Consider the following 19,525-nt stretch of genomic DNA (forward strand, 5'->3'; position numbering starts at 1 on the left):
CGTCGCAGGCAGCCACACACGCTGCTGTGAAGTTACAGCATTAAAGGAAACACTTTTATTCATAGATACACCATTTCATTCAGGATCATTTCATATGGACAGCGCCGTGTCTATGTGTGTGTGCTGTGAGCACGACTGTGGGACATCATGTCTTTATATAACTCTTTGTTTCAATTAAATAAACGTGCACGCTTTTGAAACGGACAAGACAAACCTTAAAAAGATGAGGCCATCATGTTTCGTTCACTCCGTGCGTAAAAGTTGTTATAACAATAAGAAAAGTAGCATGGACTTTTTTAAGAAAAACAAAAAGTGAACTTCCTGTTTCGGGGTGGTCCACAGACTGAGGAGAAAGGGAGGAGGAGGGAGGGGAGCAGGGGGTGCAGCATTCCCGCATTGGCTGAACAACTCACTCCAGGGCGCTGTGCGGGACTCCAGAGACGAACATGGGCTTCGGTTTGGTCCCGTCCGCGTAAAGTGACTAAAACAGCGATGGAAGAGAAACGCGTGTGAAACGAGGATAAAGCGGTGTTTTTCATCTCCATCTGATCGTAACCGGAGAAAGAAGGAGTAAGACAGAGGCGAGGGAAGAGCGGGGGGCTCCTAACTGGAAACTTTCACAGCCTTTCTTGGACCCTGCTCCCCTCCACGTATTCTGGGAAACAAGTCAGAAAGAAAGTTTAATGCACAACATCACTGCATGAAGCTAAGGTAAGCACGCCTCTGTTATAAAGGGTTTTTCTTTGTTTGTTTGTTTTTTATCACACACATTGTCTCTCTCGCTGATGCACAAGTAGCTCATTTAGAACTAATAAAAGTAGGGACATGTTTTTACTATCTGATAGGGAAGAATTCCTAGTTCGTAGTTGAAATGACCTAAAATGTACTTTGAATGCGTTTGATGATGGTACAGTGGATTGGCTGACCTTTGGTGTCAAACAGGGGTCATTAACTTGTATTAATTCAGACGTTTTATTATTGACTCTGTACTGCGTATGCTAATGTTTCCTGGCAGGGAATGGATTACTTGAAGGTGTTAAATGCTATTGTTTATTGGAAACTTGCATAACACGGAATAATTTGAAGTTAGAGGATTTATTAAGATTTAAAAGTTCCATACTTTATCAAAATAAAAAAACAACAAAACAGAGGCAGTTAAACAAAATGTCTAAATGTAATACTGTAGTCACAATAGACTATACTAATATTATGTGCAGTAGTTTCAGATGATTCAGTAGTTTGGGATGATTAGGTTGCAGGTCAAACTCTAGGCCTATAGCTGTGGTGTTGTGCTTGTCTGCTCTCTGCTTGTACACTGGTAAAGAGCTGGTGCTCCTGCTGCTGCCAGTAAGTTTTGAAATCATCTGGCTCAGGCAGCCCAGGGTCGCTGGGCCACCCGGGAACAGCTGTTTCTTGTAACCTGACATACTTGAGGTGCCAATATCTTTTCCAAATGTGAGTTTCAGTAGGACACCCACAAACAACATCCTCTGACTGCACACGACAAAGAACGGACAGCAGAGTGCAGATTTGTCAGGGAGGTTTGTGATTATAATGCTCGATGTGCCTGTGTCATTCCCAAATGTGAATTTTTCAGGTCAAAATTACAGGAAACGTCTGTAATAGTTAGAAGTAAATGAGCATTTTAGTGAAACAGTAATAAAATATGAATAAGGGCTACCATTCTGAGACACAGGTCAAAGAATCTACTTTTGGCCACTGAGAATAAAGCAGTACATTCCTCTCCATAATGCTCCAGCAGTTTTGTGGTTCAGCGTAAAGGGCATTAATGTTTCAGTGTTTGCAGGTCAGGGGAATATATTTTTAGCATTGCAAAATTAGGAGCAGCATTTTTATTCTATTATACTGCATATTACTGTACAATTTATATAAGTCTCTTTAGTGTCAATATGTGTAATCTAATCATTGCAGTGGGAGTGTATTAACTAATGTGCGGAGATTAGCAGCAGCTCTTAATGCAGTGGATGTGTAGGGACTAAAGAGCGTCAACACTGGACTCAATGGACTACCCAAAGCCTTATGTCTTCCACAGTGACAGTGAGAAGTGGTGAGCACACAAACGCACAGTCTGTTTACTCAAGCTCTCACACAGAATGAAAGCATCATCACCAGCAAACACGGGATATTAGCAAATGTATGATAGCCATCTATTAAACAGGTCCTCAACTTGCTACAGGGTGCATAGTTGGTATAGAAATGACTAATTAGCTGCGTCAGTAACTACGAGGTCAGCATCTGTTTAAATAGTTTTGTCAAGAGGAGACGGAGCTGGATTTCTAACTGGCTGTAGTAGTAGGATAAACCAATAGAAAAGATGTCCATCCATCCATTTTCGTCCGCTTATCCAGGGCCGGGTCGCGGGGGGAGCAGCCTAAGCAGGGACTCCCAGACTTCCTTCACCCCAGACACGTCCTCCAGCTCCTCCAGCAGATGTAATAATAGTAATTATTCCAGTATTACTTAAAGGGTCTATAGTACACTATTTTCTGATCTATGTTATAATGTTGTTTTCCTCATCACAAACATACAACATGGAGTTGTGTTTTGCTTCATTAACACATGTTTATTACACAAATCCTGCATATTTAGGCTGAGTTCTTCTCTCAAACAGAAAACACTCTGTTCCACCTTGTGATCATGTGCTAATGCAGGAAGTGCTCCACCATGTTTTTAAACTTCATACATCTTCACTAGAATCATTCGGAACTTGAAAACTACTTATGACATCATCAGGTGGAACAGAGCATTTTGAGCTTTGGAGATACAGACAGACTAATAATAAAGCTTTACTCAAACATACTAATGAAAGAAAACACAACTCCAGGTCTGTGATGGCCTAAAGTTCACAACAGTCAATTTTACACCTTTAAAACTTTTAGTGGAGTAAATCAGTGCACACGATGCTGATGTTGACATCTTCAAGTAGTTGTAACCATTGCTATGTATGTGTTGTTGTTTTTTTTTGTTTTTTGTTTTTTATTGTTAAGCTCCCGAGACCTTAAGTCATACTTCTCTTGTACCTTAAAAGCTGCAAATTCTGATTGGTTCTTTCAGTTGCTCGAGGAAAGTGAGCAGAGAGGGAAGTGTACTCGTTCATTGGTGAGGTGTGAAAGACTCCACAGGGTGCTTCCTTGCTCTGGCTGCAGTGTATAAAGTGTGGTATATGGCCAAAAGGTTCCTAATGGGAATTCTTCTTAAACAAATAGAGCAGAGAGGGAGGGGCCAGCCTGGTGTTATCAGGGCCTATATCAGCTGTGATAAGGCAGGATGAATACAGTACAGGGACATGTCTTGTGTGGGGCAAGAAATAGTCCACAAAAGCCAATGTCGTATTACTATACTTGATATGATGAGTCACAAATATACAGTAATGTATCATATTTGAAATAATTTGCAGTATTTTGTATTAAAACTGTAGTATATTGGTTGATGTATGGGAGCAATAGCATTAATGTTGTTATTATAGATGAATTTATTGTAGTGTTATAGTTAAAAATTATAATCCAATGTCCATAAAATGTTCTCTAAACCATCTTACTACTTACTACTGTTAAGTTCCTCTGTATTTTATGCATATGAACTAATAATATAATATGCTGATAGTAGTCAATCATTTTACTTTTTACATTTTATAATATAAAATATAATATATATAATATACTTGTCATTGTAATCAAGAGGTTTACAGTAAAAGTGTGTGTGTGTGTGTGTGTGTGTGTGTGTGTTTGGGGCATTCATAAGACAAAATATAATGCCATAGAAAATAATGATCGATCAAAGGAGGGAAAAAAACACATCATCCCTAGCTGGTAGTAAAATCTTCTAAATATAGCCCAGTAAATGGACAGACTGGCAGAAGGAAGGACATAAAGAGTGTTGACCCCCAGGCACAAGTTTTCTGTCTTCATCCTTACTTTTACCTCCACATTATAATATTATTTGCATAAGTCATAATGAAAAACAAAACAAAAAAACACCTAACATTAATTATCTCAGGGCTGGCCCACTTTCAGGTCACACGATGTCGGCAGGCAGCAACAAGTGGTGTGTTTTTGTCCAGATTCCATTTTGGGCCGCTCAGCAAGAAACCAGTGTCACGTGACGCCCTGCAATCCTCCGCTGACCCCCCTCCCACCTTAGACCCCCCCCTCCCCACCTCGGACCACCCTCACTGGGATCACAGCCCCTCAATCAGGCCCTTTCACACTCGCTGAACCTGAAACAATCAGGGTTTAATAGCAGCTGTCTGTCTGTGCTGGCCTTGGCTTGCAACCAGTGAGGGACAGGACAGGGAAGGCAGTGCAGGGGTGAGGATGCTCCAAGGGACACACGTTTTATCCTATGTCTCCTTTCTCTACTCTTCTTCTACCATTTTACTGATTCAGATGGGCCGCTGCCTGTCAGGGACTGGTATTCTGAGGTTATTTTGGGTTCACCGGACTGAGCTTGTGCTGTTTTCAAACTATTGTACTGCTCTGTATTGATCCTTTAAACAGTTAAATCTCTATTGTGTAAATGTAATATACATATGTAAATCAGAAGATATATTTTTACTTGAGATCTTAGTAGAGTGACAATGCTGGTAGTATTTGTAGCAGGCTACTCGTGGTGAAGTAATGATCATCCGGAAATCAGTAGTATGGGTCACAGAGGTGCAAAAGTTTAATTATTTGGATTGACTAAAACCTCATCCAAGCGTACTGCCATTGTGCCCTGGGGCAAGTCACCAAGTCACCAATATTCTGTATGCCAGTCACATGTAGTATAGGCTATGTGGTTGGTTAGGACAGGAAGGGCATCCATTGCAAAACCTAAGCACATCACCATGCACTTCATCATGGCAACTCAGAAAAAACAAAAGAACAAAAGAACAAAACTGAAACCTAGTGATGAGGTTGTGAGGTTGGTAGCAGTGAAAGAAGGTGGTGTTTATATAAGAACTAGACCTACTGAAGTCAATATTTTGGTTTAACTATTACAAATTTGTGATATTTTTTTCAAGCATGATATTTTGCTGCAGAGGAAAAGCATTAAGAAATAGCAGAAGTCTCCACATTATTGTAGCAAATATGTGACACGCTAAATACTAAACTCCAAAATATATTGTTTCAGCTTTCATATATTTGATAATTTGATACAGTAATTATTGTGGCCTAGTAGTAACTAAACTGACTAAAACCGTTGTGGCTTGTGGTATTCTTTCACCTCTGTTCTAATAATATTGGAGTGAACATGTAATGATGGCCAAAGTGGATTGGGGAGGGGTTCTTACTAAGTAGTGGGTTGACACCAGAGGCCAAAGGCATTACGGCTTGAACTGAGTCAGTCAAAGGGCAAACATAATGAGAGGGAAATGTTGCAGTCATGGGAAAATCAGCAAAATCACTTTTTCACAGACGCTTTTCTTAACACACACAGCGCATCGGGAACTTTAATGAGATCAATAGATCAAGCAATAGAAAGGATCTATGTTTGTTTCTATTGTTTAATGGTTAAAATTTAATAATTATTTATGCTTTATTGTATATTTTAGTGTATGTCTGTGATCCATGATGCCCACCTCATTCCATAACTACAGTGACAGTTGCTTGATGGGTGGAATCACTATTACTGTAATCATAATTGAAATCACAATGACTTCCAGTGATTATTTGCACCAGCTTTAAGTTGAGAATGAACAATTGAAATAAAAGCAGGAGATGTGTCTAGCACAAGTCAGATTATACTTATTGCCATATTCTACAAGTACAGAAAACCCTTTGACTCTCAGATGAGAGTCTCTATACATTTAACCCACACAGAGTTACTTTACATACTACTCACTTGTGTTATTTTTGTTTTGGTTGGATGTATTCAAATAATTTAGCCTCATGTGAAAGTTCAGAGCTTCTCAAATTCAGTCACTGAGCTGCGGAGGCTGCACTAGCACTGTTTAATGATTGACTGGAGATGCTGGTGTTTAGGCAGTGACAAATCAGATCAGACTTTTTATGTATATTTTCATCTGGATTTTTTTTGGATTGATCTTGAAAAGAAATTATTACATAAACAACAGTAAAAGCAATATTTATTGCCTTACCTCCTGGAGACACAGATGTTCATGATATTTGAAATAAAAAATCTGCAGAGCGCACCCTATCTCCTGTTTTTATGCATAAAACCGGTAGACCTCCACAGACATGTCACGCATGGGATTCTTGTAGTTCAGCTTCTCATACTGTCCTGATGCTTCTATGATACATTTTTTAACCTTGTGCTACAAGATTAAAACTATTTTTGCTTATAATTTGTGAATAATATTAACAGAATATGTCAACAAATACAAAAAGTCACTCAGACCTGTAAGTTGTGCTACTTTGTGTTATCCTAGGCACACATGCACAGATTACTGCATAACTCAGTTCATAAAAGTACAATGACTACTTCTGAATGCAACAAAACATTTCATTGAGATACTGTGCAAATGCATTTGTAGTTTATGAGATCATGAAATCTAAACTGAAAACTTAAAGCCCTCTTCAGCATGTTTGGCCTTTTTACTACTTATTTAACCAATTTTGTAGCAGTGGCGTTGACACGGACACACTGAGCACCTGAATGACTTCATGTAACCTGTGTGAGAATTTGAAAGCATGCTGCAGCTTATGACTCACGGCTCATCCAGTCGTCAGGCAGAAAGTGGCGTGGGGGCAGTGTTTATTATTGCGGCCTGTTGCCGTGGTTACAGTGCATTTGGTCATTGCCACCATCATCATCAGTGTAATTACAACTTAAGGTCCGCCTCGCATGGTACTTGAAAAATGTCATGTGACCATAAAGCGCCTTTTCTCTGCATGGTCCAACTAAACTTAGTTTAAAAAAAAAAAAAAAAGATAACTAACAAATTACAAGTCAAAAGCAATTCTTTTACTCTAAGAAAAAAGTTTTTTAAAAAAAAAGGAGCACTGTGCAATTTTTCTGGTAGAGAGTTCGCCACCTGCTTGTCTCAGTGGATTTATTTTATTTTATTTTATTTTTTTGGAGATGTTATTGCTTTGCCTGGAATGTTCTATGGTATGACATTAAATATATATGTCTAGCATTTACATTTCGAGTGTAATGTTAATGTTGCTCAAAAATACAACAGCTCCTCTCCACAGATCTGACCTGTAGTGTAGCGTAGTCCTGTAGGTTTTATCTATACTGTGGAACATTATAGACAAGCAATAACATTTCCACAGAGACAAGCAAGTGTGGACTTTCCACTAGAAATGTTACCCTGTGTACCTTTAATAAAACTCAGTAATATTTTTTTAGAATAGATTTTTCATTTGATTTTGTAGTTGTGTCTCAATAAGAGTATCTGAGAGGAGATAACATCCTGGCCAGGTTGGAGCTGGCAGAAGCTCCAGGATTCTTGCACATACCACACACAGGCTCATTAAACCACAGGCCTTATCTCAGATATGGAGGATATGAGCTGAGAAAGCAAAACAGTTCTGAAATGCGTAACAACAGTGAGCGTATGGGGCTTTTCTAGACACACTTCCTGTGCAGTCCACGTAGTTTCAGTCATATTTCTTTCCATACATTATTTTTGAATTTCTTTTGGGATCAATAAGTATCTATCTACATGTAAGTGACTGCTTAGCTAACAGTCTGAGTAAGTCATTTGCGTGTTTTGTTTTGTTTAAAGGTGCACTACATAACTTTTCAAGTGGAGAGTTCACCACCTGCTTGTCTTCATAGAGATGTTATTGCTTCCACAGTATAGATTAAACCTATCTATCTCAAGGGAGACAACTGTAGGCTACATTACATGTTAAATCTATGGGGGGGAAAAAAGAGCACTAAACACCTGTAATTAATAAATACTAGATAGATGTGTTTACTGTCATTCCATGGAACCATAGCAAAGCAATAAGATTTCCATGGAGACAAGCACGTGATATACGCTCCACTAAAAAGGTTGCGCAGCTCATCTTAAAAAAAAAAAAAAAAAATCCAAATTAATCAAAAGCAGTTATTGTTCACTAAGTTACACAACATATTAACTATATCTCCATAAATTCAACAATTTATCTATCTATCTATTAGGATCCTTATTTTAAAGTAAATATTACCTAAAATTTCTTGCGTTTTTCATCATTAAAATACATTTGGAGGAGAAAGGGTACATAGGCTATTTGAGGATACACCATGATATTGCGAGCAGAATATTATGTATGTGTACTGAAGGATGACCCAAGCTGTTATACATTCACGCAGTTATGTAATCTGTCAGTTTGTAGATTTAAATTCTTTGGCACATTTTCTTGTTAGCTTTCAACAAGTTCTTTGTTTGGATGATAAATTTGTATTCCTCTGTATGATACTGTAACCATGACAGTTTAAAACAATCGCTGGGCAAAATCCCACTCACCGCATTGTTGCTTCATAATGCGTGTTTATAAGAACGGACTAAAGTGGTCAGCCTTTGGGAGCCACCGGCCGAGATGAGAATTAGTTGTTATGATTATTTTGTTCCTGAGTAGTTTTTCTCTTCTTTCATTCATATGCAATTGGAGTCTGAGTGTCTCCTTGGCCCGTTTCTATTCCTGTGTGTGTGCTGCGTGTGTGTGAGCTGTCACATGTGAGGACTTGGAGGGGTTGGCCCATGCAGTGGTGGAAGGTAACAAAGTAAAAGTAGTAAAGTATTGTACTTAATACATTTTTGTGTATCTGTACATTTTACAGTGAATACTTTTTACTTCACTACATTTTAGAGCATGTACTTTATACTCCACTACATTTTTTAACTGGACTGAAAAGTAAAAGTATTTTTTATTATTGTCAGAGACCTGCTGAAAAGGCTGGTAGGTTTATTGTTGACATGTTCATAAATTGTGCAAACATTAATATACAAATAAAAAGAGCTCAAAACTATTTATTCATTTTCTGCTGAGGAAGATTCTGTATCAAAAGCAATACTTTTGAAGCCTTATGAGACCTCAAAGTCTGCACAAAATACTTTTACTTTTTACTCTTTAAGTACATTTTTAAACAGGTACTTAAATACATTTACTAGAGTTGAGTACTTTTACTTAACAAAACTGAGTACTTCTTTCATCCCTGGGCCCATGCCACGTTAACCAGATCGAATGCCATAACAGGAAGTGGGCACATGCATGGTGACACACGTACTTGACTTATTACCACTCCGGGCCAAATCCAGGCATCCTCGTCACTGATACGCTGACACGAATATCTGCTCAGGGTCAAAGGTAACGGCGCCCTCCGTCAAACCGAGCCAATTTACAACCAGGCATCCTGTCTGCAGTGGACTCTGAGGGAGAGAAGGAAATACTTCAAATGTGCCACAGTTATTTTTCTATAGGTTTAAAATAAACCTCTCTATGGTACTGTGGATATATGTGTTTCTTATAGGGATGCAACAGTACTTCATACAATATAGTAGGGTTGGGCAAAAATACTGAAATATCGATATATCGTGATACTAAATTTGGTGATACAGTATCGTTATCATGAGCTGCCCTATCGATATATCTATAAGTATATATACGTATTTTGGTATTTTTTAGACATTGTTTTATGGCTGTACTAGAGTTTTGTTGCTTATTTGGTGAAAGGAAACTTGTTTATGCAATACACTTGACATATTCACTGTTTTATATTAACTTTGCAAAAGTAGTGAGTATCATGTGCAATATATCGATTATCACTATATTGTGATAATATCGTATCATGAGACATGTATCATGTATTGTATCAAATCATGTGGGACCATTTGATTCCTAGCCCTCCAATACAGAGTCTGTCATGAATCAATACGCACATGTCACAACTCCAGTGTACTTTACTGTAACAGATACAGAAGAAAACAGCTCCATAAATGTTTAACTCTGCTAGTGTAGCCACATTGAAATGGATGTTATGTTTATATTACCATAAAATTGTACTTTTATCCTTCTGAGGCCTAAAATCGTATTGATGTATCAAGATGCATACTGAATATGTTTGCAACATTGTGTTTCTTAAACCTGGCCTAATATTATTTACAGATTCTTTGAAAGCTCATGATGTTCTAGATCCACACCAAATATAAACTGACAAAATGCCATGATTTGGCTTCAGCACATTTTTATTACAATTAGTTATTGCTCAAATCAATAACAAAAATTGTGTTCTGAATTATATCATTGTGGCAGCAGATCTATTCGTACTGTAACATTTTCAGTTGCTTCAAAACTACTATTGAATATGAAGATCATTTTGTAAACTTTGGGACAGAAAGTGTTCTGTATTGTCTAATTGCTTTAATTTATGGTATGAATTGTTCAAATTTATCTAAATATGTTCTCTGATCAGATTTTTTTTTTTTTTTTTTTTTTTTTGTGAGAACACACTTCTCTCTAAATTAAGTGGTTTTCTCCATTTAAAAATTTCACCTCCAAACTTTGTGCATCCACTGTATATTTTCAAAAAACGAATAGTGGCCTTAGAAAAATAATATTACTGGCTCCCAATGAGAAAGAGCTTTGAATTTTCTTTACTGGTGGAATTTAGTTGGAACGAGGTGACTACAGTGAGCTGTACCGCACAGACTGGAGCAGTGTGTGTGTAGTGTGAGTGTGTGTGTGTGTGTGAGTGTGTGTGTGTGAGTGTGTATAGTGTGTATGTGTGTGAGGAGAGAGAGATCCAGATTGTTTTAAATCCGCAGCCTCTCAAATTTATGCCCATGGGCTGCTTCTTGGGTGGGCTGCAGAGGGAGGGGGAGAGGGGGCGGTGCTACGTAGGGGAAAGTTGCCGACTCCAGTCTGCTGTTCCTCGCTTTGGCTTTTCCTGCTGGAACACATTTTCAGCTCAAAGTGCCGTCCTGCCCTGCCCTGCCTCGATTCCACTCTCCACGCCACCTACTCCTCGCTCTGAGCTGCTCTTTCAGTTCCTTCAATGTGTCAGATACAGTTTGGGTTCGCTGGTTGTACAGGGGCTGAAGTTTGAGTTGTGTTTTATTGTGTAGAGAGGTGTGATTGTTCTATTTGCTGAAACTGAGTAAAGTCATTAGAGTACTTCTTAAGGTGCATTGTGTAACTTTTCTGGAGGAGTTTCCGTCACCTGCTTGTTTCTATGGATATGTCATTGCTCTGCCTAGAATGTTCCACAGTATGACATTAAACAGCTGTCCATGTACCTTACATGTATTCAATTTCAAGTGGTGTTATAGCTCAAAAATGCCTCTAAAACAGGCGTTCTGACTGTGAGCAGGGTTGCCTCTCCACAGATTTGATCAGTAACTTGGTCTTTGGTCTCCATGATGATAGAAAGGTTTAACACCATACTGTGAAACATTCCAGACAAAGCAATAAAGTCATTTGATGGATCCCCCTACCAGAAAAACTATACATGATGTACCTTTACTTCTTCTATTATTATAAGTTACAAGGCTATTTGACTCCAGAAGTCATTTTTAAAGGCACACTGTCTATAAAATTAAATAATAATTGAGTAACTCACCTTTTTCAAAGATCAAAGATCACCCTACCCACATTGCTACGCTAACCACAACTTCAATGGGAAAAGTGTGAATACAGTTTGGAAAAAGAAAATATTTGTACAGGCTCATCTGGTTTTTTGTTTGTCTGTTAGTTAGTTAGTTAGTTTGTTTTTTAATCTTACACATTATTAGACTCAGACAAGCTTTATTGATCCACGAGGGAAATTATTTGGACACTTGCACATCACAGTAAATATAATAGCAAAGACCCAAAAATATAAATGGTAATACTAAATTCTAAATAAATAGAAAAAATAGCAAGAGACTTGTGTCAAATAAAGCACATTGATATACTAGTGTATGTACTTAAGTAAAAATAAAATATAGAAATATACTAATACAAATCTTCTACTGAATCCCTCTAGACCATCTTCTCTTTCAGCTAGGTCTTCTCCGGGTTGTGTCCTCGCTCAGGCTCTGTTGGCGTTGGTCAGGAGCATGGAGTTTTCCGGGGCCTGCGTAACAGCACAGGCCTGAATCCTCAGAGGGATGACATCAGCATGTAAATCAGCCCCACAGCGTCAGAGTTTGGAGCTCTGGAGCGATAACGCATTTGACGCACGCATGTCCATACACGTACACGACAATAAGGAAATGGATTACAGCATTTTTTCTGGGAAGAGGGATTTTGACTTGAAAATTCTAAGGACGCAAATATTTCTTCTCAAGCAGTTCAGTCTCATTTTATTCCTGCGTCTGGCTGCTAATTCTTCCTGAAGGTATTACGATTATTGGCGGGCTTGTAAACCATTAAGTCTTTATTTACAAGAAAAGAAGAGAGGGTCTGGTCTGGTAGCGGCTCTGACCCCGCAGTGAACGATCAACATGAGTGCATTTCAGTATAAGCAGGCCCAGGGGACATCTGGCTGTGTTTGAACCCCTCTGTAGTGTAGAGACCCCCTTCTCACTGATATAATTGCTCCCATTAATTACATGAGGTGGGGCATCGTTTCCTGTCCCCCAATAACAGACCAGTGCAGAGGGTCTCCAGACATGTGTGCATTACTGTAACTATTTTGTACTTTATTTATTGTTCAAATAGTAGCGGTTTTATGGGACAAAACACCCTATAAGCACAACACTACACACTATTATGAATTTCACCAGGCTTCACTTGAGTTGTGTCTTTTTTTTTTTTTTTTTTTTTTTTTTTTTAATCTTGCTCCATTGTTCACATATTTTGACATCGATATATTGAACTGTACAGCCAGTCACCTGTCTCATTTATAACTTGTAACCAAAATAGTGGCTAAACTGACTATATTAGTAAATGCATGTAAAGCCAAGCTGTAGCTTTCATTTTCATACTTAAACAACATCTGTTTGTTTTTTCTGTTGCTATTTCTGTACTAAGCATTAGCTAAATGACAAAAGAGTATTCCATTTACTAGTCCATTGAAGAAAAAACTTTTTTTTTTCATTCATTTGTGGTGACAGTGGTACACAGCAATAACCAAGATGATATTGTGATAACAGGAATACATTGATGAAAGCTGTTTGGTGATTTGTACTCATTGACACTTACTCATTGCCGTTGATTTTCCTTTCAGTTGAGTTAAACTGACTTAAACAGTGATTGTGAAGACTCTTCAGAGGCTAAAAACTCTAATAACAAAAGAGATAAGGCATGACGAGGAGACGAGGAAGAACTTATAGCCATAGACCAAAAACAAGTATACAACACAGTGCAGTCCAATAAGCAGGTTTAGGTATATTGTTATTGCAAACTTTACCTTTTATGTTGTAATAATATTTTTTTTTACCAAATTTCCCTGCCCTACTCACATGTTTCTTGTATTTCATTGTTGTTGCACTTAGTTCCCAGTTAACACACACACAGAAGTATTGCAGAGGACTTGTAGTTTGGCCCCTAACATGTTGTGACTGAGGTCTGCAGGTGTGATGAAGTCTTTGACACCGTGACTGAGCTGCTGTGGACAGGAATGTAAAGGGCAGCATTACTACAGCATGGAGGTCTGAAGGAGTCTATGAAGAATGAATGTTTGTGAGTCATAAAGAGTGTTTAGGATGAGTAATTCTTATGAGGGCTATTGTTGTGTTAAAGTAATCATCAGTGCATTACCTTTCAAACCAAATTAATACTACACTACGTACATGAAACGATACCTTCAAATTATGTGTAGTATGTTTTATTATGATTACTTTACTTGTTAAATTATGCTTATGCATAGTACTTTTTCTGTTGTTGAATTCACATAATGAAAGTACAAAGTACTATTGTTGAACAATATATCACAGTCATTTTATTTTCTTTATTTATGACTGAGAATAAATCTCCACAGATATCAGTTTAACTACACATTAACTGCCCTCAATTAGTAAAGTATGAAAGCTTCACTCATAATGAACAAATACTTTATTGAGATTGATTCGAGCTTAGTAACATTTGTCATTAATGGGTTATTATTTAGGAGTTAAAGGAGGTGTAATATGGTGTTAATTAATAGTTACTAAGTTTAAAATCCTTGTTAATTTTTATTAATTAGGACTCATGTGTAGTTATTATCCACTTATTTCTCTTAACCAGTGCATTACCTATGTGTTGTTTAACAGAGAGAAAAAAAAATGAAATTTTATTGCATTCGTAATTGCATTAATGTTTTATTTTGGCAGTCATTGTATATAGTAAAATGATATTACATAAGGTGGTGTGGTTTCCCATGCTAGGAGATGACCTGAACTCAGCATGGGACAAATGTTCTGATGATGATGTGTTTGTGTGACAGCTGTTGTTGTTTCAGGACCTGTGCTGTAGTGTCTCCTCCTCCTCTTCTCTTCGCCTCCTTCCTGCCCCATCAGCGACTGCACTGAGGGGACAGGCTTTGGGACAGGAGCAGTGCACACAGACACCTGCTTGTACAAGTTTGATCCATTATTGGGAGACAAGGGGCAGATTATCAGCACAATAAGCTCAGTGTTGTCAATACATGTCTCTGATTCAGGCTAATGTTGCAACTTATTCTGAGTATGTTATAACTTTTACCTATATCAAATGTATATTAAATGATTTATCTATATTAGGAAGTGTAGCTCAAGGACACAGCAGATTAAGGTGCACTTTTTTGTCCTCATACAGGAATTTGTTCTCTGCATTTGACCCATCCTTCAGTGCCGCTGGGGCAGCCTGTCATGAATAGTGGGTGCAACAGTGCAGTGCCCAGAAACTTATCTCCAGATTCTGAGCTATAGGCCTGCATAAAGGACTGAGAAACAGTGCAGATAACAACAACATATTTCTTATTTCATGTAAAAGAAGGTATGTATTTTGTTCTGAATGTTACAAGGCAAGGCAAGTTTATTTGTATAGCACAATTCGTACACAAAGTAATTCAAAGTGCTTTACAGAATAAGAAATACATTAAAATCATAATAAAAACAAATCAAAACATAAATAATCATGAAGATTAAAATTAAAAAAGAGAGACATAAATTGGAGAAAACCTTTCAGTTATATGCACAATTAAACAGAAATGTTTTGAGCCTCGATTTAAACAGCGTCACAGAAGAGTCTGTCTCACATGTTCAGACTGTTCCAGGTTTTAGCTGCATGAACCTGAAACTCTGACTCCCCTTGTTTAGTCCTGACTCTGGGCACCAGCAGGAGGCCGGTCCTTGAGCTCCTCAGAGTGTGAGATGTTCATATGACACTAACATGTCACAGATGGACTTTGGTGCTCGGCCATGGAGAGACTTGTACACAAGCAGAGCTGCTTTAAAGTCTCTGAGGCACAGGAAGCCAGTGCAGAGACCTGAGCACAGGACTTATGTGCTCGTACTTCCTAGTTTGAGTAAGGACCCGAGCTGCAGCGTTCTGGATGTTCTGCAGCGTCTCACAGCTTGTTTGGAGAGACCAGTGAGCAGACCATTACAGTAGTCTAATCTACTGGAGACAAACACATGGATAAGTTTCTCCAAGTCTGCTTTAGACAGTAAACCTTTGATTTTTGCTATGTTTTTTAGATGGTAAAAGGCTGCAGATGTTATTGATTTGATGTGATTGTTAAAGTTCAAGTCTGAGTCCATTATTACCCCTAGATTTCTTGCCTGATTTGAAGGTTTTAGAGAGAGAGACTGGAGGTGATGCTGACACTGTCCCTTTGTTTCTGTGGACCAAAGACTATGACTTCAGTCTTGTCAGAGTTTAGCTGGAGAAAGTTGTTTTGCATCCACACACTGATCTGTTGGATGCAGTGACAAAGTGAGTCCACTGGTCCATAGTCTCCTGCTGCCAGAGAGACGTAGATCTGAGTGTCATCTGCATGATGAAGTGTCATCTGCATAATTGTGGTAGGACACATTATTGCTGCGTATTAACTGGCCTACAAGAATTTTTGAGTTGAGATGGATTTGAGAGACACATGCTACAAATTAGCAGCCATGGTTGAATCGTCTCAGGGGGATTGTGATTGGGACAGAGGATTTTCACCTTCAATGGTCCGGGTCCGGACCGTTCTGGTCAGGCAACTTTAACAGGACAATGTTACCTATGGTGATCTTTTTATCTGAATTTATAAAAGGCACATGATTAGTGCTTTTGTCCAAAGTTATCAAAGCCTTTTCAACTATCCCGAATCCATAATCTTTGACTACAGATTTTTAATTAACCAGTATCACTTGTGTTCAAAATCTGCTTGAAATCTTTAAAGAAATATCAACAAATTTTTCCCATTTTGACAAACCTCCTTGTTTCCCCATCAGCATGTGTGCAGAATGGCAAGCTATGGCACAGTTTAAGAGTGCATAAACTAAAGAAATGCACCTGCTAGCACAAGTTTTAAGTCCAGCGCGGGGCAGTGAGGCTGACAGGTGGAGAGACAGTGAAAGGACTGCTCTGTGAAAGTCTATGGTATCGGGGGAGGTGGGGAGTACACAGTGGGACCATGCTGGGACATTTACGCTCATCTTATTGGGCTGTTCTCTGCTGAATACAAGCAGGTCAGTGGAGATGTGTGTGCACTTTTCTTTGGGACAGTGTGGGGCTCCATGCATCCTCTCTCTGACGGGAAACTGGCACTTGTAGGGACGTTCCCAGACCCCAGCTGTTCACTATTAAAGAATATTTACATCAGTGGATAAAAAATGTCTTGGCTTCAAAAATGTCTATAGAATTCCACAGACAAAATCGGTGGAATTTGAATTTTTTGTTGTTCTTGTGGGAACTGTTGGAAGAGTGGAATTATAAGCACTAGGGACAAACATACTTGTTGATATAGCTAATTGCTAGATTCAATATTTAAATTCTATGAAATGGTCTCACAGAATTTTACTTCATCTTATCTATTTATTGTACACAAAAACGCAAGATTGAACAGGCACCAATTTATGATCAGCCATTATCTATCCATTTAATGTGGTATTAAACCTTTATATCATCACTGAGATAAAACCAAGCCAAGTTACAGGTCAGATCTGTGGAGTGGATCCCACACACAGTCAGGATGTCTGTTTTTCTGGGTATTTTTGAGCTATAAAACCACCTGAAATTGAATAAATGTAATCTGTTTAATGTCATACTATGGAACATTCCAAGCAGAGCAATGACATTTCCATAGAAACAAGAAGGTGACCCCCCCTACCGAAAAGTTACTTATTTCACCTTTAATCTGGAAGATGTGGAGGATTTGCCTGTTACCAGTAATGCACAGTAATGCACTTTTGCAAAACCTTCACCTATTAACCCACAGCGGTGCCAGATTAGCTCCACCTCACCCTGATAAGATCACCCTAAACTTCCTAACAGCGTGCGTCTGTAACAATCTCCCAGAATGCTTTGTGTTAATCTGATGCCAGTTCAGCAGGTTGGGACTTGCTGATGTTCGACTTTCGAACATCAGCGAGCGTCTGAAGATGGGAGCAGCATGGCCCCTGTCCGTCAGAATGTTCCCCGTGTCCTCAACGTTGGGTGCACAGTTGCTCCCCTCTTCCACTTTTATTGGTCCTTGCAGGCACTTGTAGTCCATTAGTCTATTATGCTTTCTTCAGTTTTGCAGATACAGATTTAGTGTTTACTGTGATTATTTAGTTGTTTTCAGTGAATAAAGTCAGGAGAACCAAAATAACACAAGTGGAAGTGATTGGTTGGTAGTAGAAGTTTTATGACTCATATAGCCTTGTCACAATAACAAATTTTGAAGCACGATATATTGCTACAGAGAATTTTAGCAAAAAATGATAACATTGAAACGTTAAAGTAAAGTAACTTTTATAAATACAGTATCTTTTAAAGGTCTGAGCTGTAGCAGATGAACCAATAATTAGCCATAAAAATGTGTTATTCCCTCTCCACATCAAATCTTATTGTATTACTATAGATAACTAAAATACACAAAATTTCCCAATTTTTACTAAAAATCTATACGCAGATCAATTCTGAGCTCCAAAGTATATTGTTCTAGCTTTCATAAATTGAACAATATATATCGATATATTTATTATCATGACTCATAATGACTATATGATATAGACTCGGAATGATTGTATTGTGGTAGGCCTATATGTTAACAGTTAATTAGTAATGTTAAAGGAGCTATAGTCTATAGTTACAGTATTAGTAAGTGTTGTAATAGTAGTAACAGTGGTAACAGTAGATTTAGTAAAATGTGCAGTAGTATTTGTTGCAGTTTAGCAGTAGTATCCAGAGCTACTGCACCAGAGCACCAGAGCTGAGTGTAATAGTTATAAAAATATAAATAATATGTGTAATCCTTCATTTGTCCAGGAATGTTCCAAGGCAGGAAAGGTTTCAGAGATAGTCATCAGGACTTGTCTTGTGTTTGTTCATACTTCATACAACACTTAATAACTGAAAAGTTGAAAAGTTTCCCAGATATCAGTCATTATAGATGGATTATTTTTTTCGCAACACAGTGGATATGTGTGCAACCTGAGTGAAAAAAGTGCTGCTGTCTGTTGTTTCCATAAAGTTGCAACACCAGCTAGTGATGTTGTCAGCACACTAAAACAATTTATCACTTTGTGATGAAATAAGTTCTGATGCTAAATTACCATAAGTGAGTGGAATGTGTCTTAATAACCCACCTGTTAAATGCAGGTGAGTGTGTAAATGAAATGACTCAAACTTCAGTAGCCGGACATCCACTTGTACCTGATTGACACAACTAGCCCCGCCTCCAAGAGAGCCTGAAATCTGCTGAAATCCTCCAAACACTGACATGATACCAGATAGGACAGCGGCTCTTTCTGCAGGAGACATACATTTTAATTTACATCTTACTTTCTCTTTTTGCATGAGTCATGTATTATTCTCAGTATCAACAGTCCAATAAGTAAAGAAAGAGATGTTTTCATATATCAGACTCAACCTGATCTGTTTATTGCTAACCATTTAATCCTTTTATAGTTTGTTATCCTCCTCATAGTAATACAACTGTTGTTCTGCTTCAAAGGTGCTTGTACTTCCTAGTGAAGTTTCCTCTTCTTACTTGTAACCATGGTCAGGTTAGTGCTTTGCCTTAAATGTTCCCTATATGGCATTAAACATATCTTGCATATATTTCATTACAGGCTCAAAAGTACTTTGAAAAATATGCATCGTTACTGTGAGCATGCTTGTCTGTCCACTGATCTGAGCTGTAATTTGGTCTGGTGGCATCATGTGCTTGTCTAATTGAGGATAAATTACTCTAATGCCATGCAGTGGGGCATTCCAGGTAAAGCAAAGACATCTCCATGGAAACGAGATTACAGACCCTTAAACGGAAACATTGCATAGTACACCTTTAATTCACTGATTTGACCATGACCAAGAATTTGTAAAGGAATCAGATTTACTACTTGTTTTTTATAACACACATTATTATTAGTGAGTTTGAGAGTAGTATTTAGAAGCTTATCGGCCATTTTTCAATGTCAGTGGAACAACTTTTACTAGCTCCTCCACAAACTCTTGCAGTCTTCACTCTGTTGGTGGTGAGAGAAACATCCCCTTTA

General features: G+C 38.2%; 1 protein-coding gene across 1 annotated transcript in view; it reads left to right on the top strand.

Moving 5' to 3' along the window:
• Nucleotides 1-672: 672 nt before the first annotated feature.
• The window catches only part of gli1 (GLI family zinc finger 1), a 59,281-nt gene continuing 40,428 nt past the window's right edge, over nt 673-19,525 (top strand). Inside the window, 1 exon segment of the mRNA XM_020918541.2 lies at nt 673-711. The gene's annotated coding sequence lies outside the window, so the exon portion shown is untranslated.

This window comes from Boleophthalmus pectinirostris, unplaced genomic scaffold (genome assembly GCF_026225935.1).
Source record: "Boleophthalmus pectinirostris isolate CB_2022bp ecotype Guang Dong unplaced genomic scaffold, ASM2622593v1 HiC_scaffold_3, whole genome shotgun sequence".
NCBI lineage: Eukaryota > Metazoa > Chordata > Actinopteri > Gobiiformes > Gobiidae > Boleophthalmus > Boleophthalmus pectinirostris.